The 5,934-nt window shown below is 58.3% G+C and overlaps 2 non-coding genes and 1 pseudogene across 2 annotated transcripts; all 3 read right to left on the bottom strand.

Annotated features, from left to right (window-relative positions):
- Positions 1–2,353, bottom strand: LOC144419803 (large subunit ribosomal RNA; annotated as a pseudogene; the record flags this gene model as incomplete).
- A 288-nt stretch (positions 2,354–2,641) lies between these two features.
- On the bottom strand, positions 2,642–2,795 carry LOC144419805 (5.8S ribosomal RNA). The gene has a single exon (XR_013474273.1). It is a non-coding gene; the product is annotated as a 5.8S ribosomal RNA (ribosomal RNA).
- Positions 2,796–3,093: 298 nt separating this feature from the next.
- On the bottom strand, positions 3,094–4,903 carry LOC144419807 (small subunit ribosomal RNA). Its single transcript, XR_013474275.1, has one exon. It is a non-coding gene; the product is annotated as a small subunit ribosomal RNA (ribosomal RNA).
- Between the last annotated feature and the right edge of the window lie 1,031 nt (positions 4,904–5,934).

Below are 5,934 nucleotides of genomic sequence, written 5' to 3'. Positions count from 1 at the left end.
GCGAGGCCCGCGCAGCTGCGGCAGTCCACGGATAGGGACCGGACGCAGGTCCGAGCTCACGCCGGCCGCCGTGAAGCGGCAAGCGTTCGCCCAGTCCGGTCAAGTCCCGGCATCCGCTTTGTACCTCAGCCCCGACCGACCCAGCCCTTAGAGCCAATCCTTTTCCCGAAGTTACGGATCTGATTTGCCGACTTCCCTTGCCTACATTGTTCCGTCGGCCAGAGGCTGTTCACCTTGGAGACCTGCTGCGGATATGGGTACGGCCTCGCACGACAATTACACCATCTCCCTCGGATTTTCAAGGGCCGACGCGGGTTCACCGGACACCGCAAGAGACGCGGTGCTTTACGGAGCTGCCAGCCCTATCTCCGGGCGAACCGATTCCAGGGCCTGCGCTCCTTACCAAGAAAGAGAACTCTTCCCGGGACCCACGCCAGCGTCTCCGAGTTCGGTTGCGTTGCCGCACCGGGCGCCGAAGCGCCAATCTCCGTGTCGAGGCTCGGGAATATTAACCAGATTCCCTTTCGGACACCGGGGGCGAAGACGAGCAACGCCCCCCGTCGAACTGCGTTCGCTTGTTCCTTAGGGCCGACTGACCCATGTTCAACTGCTGTTCACATGGAACCCTTCTCCTCTTCGACCTTCAAAGCTCTCATTTGAATATTTGCTACTACCACCAAGATCTGCACCGACGGCTGCTCCACGCGAGCTCTCGCTCGACGCTTCGACGCCCGCCGCCGCGGCCTTCCTACTCGTCGCGACATAGCGCCGTGGAACGGCCCGTGTCGTCGCGACGGCCGGGTATAGGCCCGACGCTCCAGCGCCATCCATTTTCAGGGCTGGTTGATTCGGCAGGTGAGTTGTTACACACTCCTTAGCGGATTCCGACTTCCATGGCCACCGTCCTGCTGTCTAGATCACCAACACCTTTTGTGGGCTCTGATGAGCGTCGCGTCGGGCGCCTTAACCCGGCGTTCGGTTCATCCCGCATCGCCAGTCCTGCTTACCAAGAGTGGCCCACTGGGCACTCGCATTCGAGGCGCCCGACTCCAATTAAGCGAGCCGGGCTTCTTACCAATTTAAAGTTTGAGAATAGGTTGAGGACGTTTCGTCCCCCAAGGCCTCTAATCATTCGCTTTACCAGATAAAACTGCGACAAAGCGCCAGCTATCCTGAGGGAAACTTCGGAAGGAACCAGCTACTAGATGGTTCGATTAGTCTTTCGCCCCTATACCCAAATAGGACGATCGATTTGCACGTCAGAATCGCTACGGTCCTCCACCAGAGTTTCCTCTGGCTTCGACCTTCCCAGGCATAGTTCACCATCTTTCGGGTCCCAACATGGACGCTCTTGCGCGACCGCCCCGGCAGAGCGGGTGCGATCGGCCGGTCGTGCGCCGGCGCCCGCACGGGGCTCCGGGTCCGACCTCGTTCGGCCAAAGGCCGCCTTCACTTTCATTTCGCCTGCGAGTCTCGAACCACTCGACGACTCGCGCTCATGTTAGACTCCTTGGTCCGTGTTTCAAGACGGGTCGGGAGGGTGGCCGACGTGGCCACGGACCCCGAGCGCGTCGACGGCGCGCCACCGAAGCGGCAGCCCGCCGAACACCGGCACTGCGTACAGTGCAGGCGAACGACAAGCCAGCCGAACGGCGACGGCCGCACACAGAGAGCGCGCGGCATCCTTTCCTCGATCCGCCGCCGGGCCGCACCGCCCGCGCGCTGTAACACCCCCGCCGGAGCGGAGGCCACCTTCGCGCGGGGACTTAGACCGACGGCAAACCGGTCGTGACCCGCGCCGGTCGCTAGTGCGCTGAGACGGTGCGCGAGCCGACTCGGCAGCGGCGCCTTAAGCGTCCGCGAACCGAGACGGCGCGCCCCCGCACCCAACTGAAAGCGAGCCGGCGACCTGACGGGCCCTCCCGTTTGCCTCTCAACGGTTTCACGTACTCTTGAACTCTCTCTTCAAAGTGCTTTTCAACTTTCCCTCACGGTACTTGTCCGCTATCGGTCTCGCGACCGTATTTAGTCTTAGGTGGAGTTTACCACCCGCTTTGGGCTGCATTCCCAAACAACCCGACTCCGAGAAGACCCGAAGCGGCCAAGGCAAGCGCCCCTATGGGCCTAACACCCGCCGTGGGACGAGGCCTCGATCAGAAGGACACCGGCGCTCGCCGTCAGCCGCACTGGGACTTCCGTACGTCACAACTCGGCGCGCTCGAAAAGCGCGCAGATTCGACGCTGGACTCTTCCCGGTTCACTCGCCGTTACTCAGGGAATCCCTGTTGGTTTCTTTTCCTCCGCTTAATAATATGCTTAAATTCAGCGGGTGCTCTCGCCTGAACTCAGGTCGTATGTGTCAAGCGGGCCGTTTCTTACACGGCCCGCTGGCATCGCAAGTCGTCGCCGCCGGCGCCGACCGAGCGCGTACCGTCGCCGCCTTGGCCCACGGTCGGTCTTGATCTCGTGACCGGACCGACCGACCTGGACCCGCCCCTCGAACGTAGTTGAACACGTCGAGGGGCCGGCGGTGTACGGGACACGCGGTCGCGCCGAGAAAGCTCGGCGACCGCTTCAACTTGGGGCGACGCCCGGCCGTCTTCGCAGAGGCCAGGCGACGGCCCTCGGGTGAGGACGAACGCGACCCTGAGGCAGACGCGGTCCCGGGATTGACCCGAGACCGCAATTCGCGTTCAGAAGGTCGACGTTCAATGTGTTCTGCAATTCACATTACTTCTCGCACTTGGCTGCGTCCTTCATCGACTCGCGAGCCGAGTGATCCACCGTTAAGAGTCGTCCTCGACGTTTCGCCCGGCGCCGAAGCGCGCGGACGTCACACTGTGGGATCGACCACAAAACCACCACCGACAACAACTGCACAAAAACACCAACAAACGGCGCCGAGCGACCGCCGGGCTGGGCCGGCGGCACATCGAGCGCGGTGCCCAGAAGCCACCATCGCACTCGGCTGCCTTGCTATGCCAACGTGTTACGCGTGTCGCACGGGGCGGAACCCCGATTGACGGCCGCCCTCTCGGCGGCACCCAAAGACAATTCAGTGCGCGGTCGGCCGGGGCCTACCACCACCTTCGGTAATGATCCTTCCGCAGGTTCACCTACGGAAACCTTGTTACGACTTTTACTTCCTCTAAATGATCAAGTTTGATCGTCTTCTCGACACGCCGACGCGGCCGTTGCCAGCCGCGACGGGGCCGATCCAAGGATCTCACTAAACCATTCAATCGGTAGTAGCGACGGGCGGTGTGTACAAAGGGCAGGGACGTAATCAACGCAAGTTGATGACTTGCGCTTACTGGGAATTCCTCGTTCAAGGGAAACAATTGCAAGTCCCTATCCCAATCACGAATGAGGTTCAACGGGTTACCCGGACCTTTCGGCCTAGGTTAGACACTCGCTGCTTCACTCAGTGTAGCGCGCGTGCGGCCCCGGACATCTAAGGGCATCACAGACCTGTTATTGCTCAATCTCGTGTGGCTAAACGCCACTAGTCCCTCTAAGAAGTTAGACGCCGACCGAGAAGGTCGCGTAACTATTTAGCATGCCAGAGTCTCGTTCGTTATCGGAATTAACCAGACAAATCGCTCCACCAACTAAGAACGGCCATGCACCACCACCCACAGAATCAAGAAAGAGCTCTCAATCTGTCAATCCTACCTGTGTCCGGGCCGGGTGAGTTTCCCCGTGTTGAGTCAAATTAAGCCGCAGGCTCCACTCCTGGTGGTGCCCTTCCGTCAATTCCTTTAAGTTTCAGCTTTGCAACCATACTTCCCCCGGAACCCAAAGACTTTGGTTTCCCGGAAGCTGCCGGAAAGGTCGTCATGGTAACGCCTCCCGATCGCTAGTTGGCATCGTTTATAGTCAGAACTAGGACGGTATCTGATCGTCTTCGAACCTCTGACTTTCGCTCTTGATTAAAGAAAACATTCTTGGCGAATGCTTTCGCAGTAGTTCGTCTTCCGCCGATCCAAGAATTTCACCTCTAACGGCAGAGTACGGACGCCCCCGTCTGTCCCTCTTAATCATTACCTCGTGCTCCGAAAACCAACAAAATAGAACCGAGGTCCTATTCCATTATTCCATGCAACACTATGCAGGCGAACAGCCTGCTTTGAACACTCTAATTTTTTCAAAGTAAACTTATCGGCCACCGCCGACACTCAGTCAAGAGCACCGACGGAGAACCGAAGGTGAGGCGAACGCAACCAGTGACACGCCTTGCGACGGACCGGCGGCGCTCGCCCAAAATCCAACTACGAGCTTTTCAACCGCAACAACTTTAGCATACACTGTTGGAGCTGGAATTACCGCGGCTGCTGGCACCAGACTTGCCCTCCAATGGATACTCGTTAAGAGTTTTAGGATGTACTCATTCCAATTACAGGGCCTCGTTAGAGTCCTGTATTGTTATTTTTCGTCACTACCTCCCCGTGTCGGGAATGGGTAATTTGCGCGCCTGCTGCCTTCCTTGGATGTGGTAGCCGTTTCTCAGGCTCCCTCTCCGGAATCGAACCCTGATTCCCCGTTACCCGTTATCACAAAGGTAGGCACGTAGCGTACCTTCGACAGTTGATAGGGCAGACACTTGAATGATACGTCGTCGGTGCAGAGACCGTACGATCCGCGTGGTTATCCAGAGTCATCAAACGTCACAGGACGAACCCGGTCGGTTTTGATCTGATAAAAGCGCGCCTCCCGAAGTCGGCGCTTAATGCATGTATTAGCTCTAGAATTACCACAGTTATCCACTTCGCTTACGAGACCAAATAAACCAAGACTGATTTAATGAGCCATTCGCAGTTTCGCTTTACGAGAACTCGTACTTGCACCTGCATGGCTTAATCTTTGAGACAAGCATATCACTACTGGCAGGATCAACCAGATAGCTGCGACAGCTGCGCTCGGCCCTTGCTGGGCCGCCCGGCGCGTGCTCGTCGCATTCGTTTAAGACCGAGGCGATCGCCTGCGGCCGTACTCAGCTTCGACAGTCGCTGGCCGCGACGTCCACGCCCTCGCCGGCAGTGCCAGGCGGAGCGATTTGCGTTTTTTCTTTGCTCGCCCTCTCTCGGGCTCGATCCATTCAGTTTCGCACAAACAAGAGCTCTGCCGGCCGCCTGCAGCGGTGCCTAAAACCCGGGCATAACAATGCGACCGTTCTGCTAGGCCGACAAGCGCTCAAGCCAGACGCTCGATCGAACGCCCCCTACATATTAGTCGAGACAACGGCTCGCTCATTAGCATCGCGTTTGTACTTTAACTTTTTTTGGCTCGGCTTCTTTCGACGCCGATGCCGGCGACGCAGCACTCTCTCGCCCGCCAGCCACCGAGAAAAGGGTGCGCTCCGCCCGGCCCCGCACCGCTCTTTCTTGGCTCATTCGAAATTACTGTCTTTCGCTCTGACATGCCTTACCTAGGGTTAGGTTAGTATGCTTGCACGTTTGTACTTTAACTTTTTTCGGCTCGGCTTCTTTCGACGCCGATGCCGGCGACGCAGCACTCTCTCGCCCGCCAGCCACCGAGAAAAGGGTGCGCTCCGCCCGGCCCCGCACCGCTCTTTCTTGGCTCATTCGAAATTACTGTCTTTCGCTCTGACATGCCTTACCTAGGGTTAGGTTAGTATGCTTGCACGTTTGTACTTTAACTTTTTTCGGCTCGGCTTCTTTCGACGCCGATGCCGGCGACGCAGCACTCTCTCGCCCGCCAGCCACCGAGAAAAGGGTGCGCTCCGACCGGCCCCGCACCGCTCTTTCTTGGCTCATTCGAAATTACTGTCTTTCGCTCTGACATGCCTTACCTAGGGTTAGGCTAGTATGCTTGCACGTTTGTACTTTAACTTTTTCCGGCTCGGCTTCTTTCGACGCCGATGCCGGCGACGCAGCACTCTCTCGCCCGCCAGCCACCGAGAAAAGGGTGCGC

Source organism: Styela clava, unplaced genomic scaffold, assembly GCF_964204865.1.
Source record: "Styela clava unplaced genomic scaffold, kaStyClav1.hap1.2 HAP1_SCAFFOLD_274, whole genome shotgun sequence".
Taxonomy (NCBI): domain Eukaryota; kingdom Metazoa; phylum Chordata; class Ascidiacea; order Stolidobranchia; family Styelidae; genus Styela; species Styela clava.
Note: the sequence above shows the minus strand (reverse complement) of the source record. Positions and strands in the feature narration are given on the sequence as shown.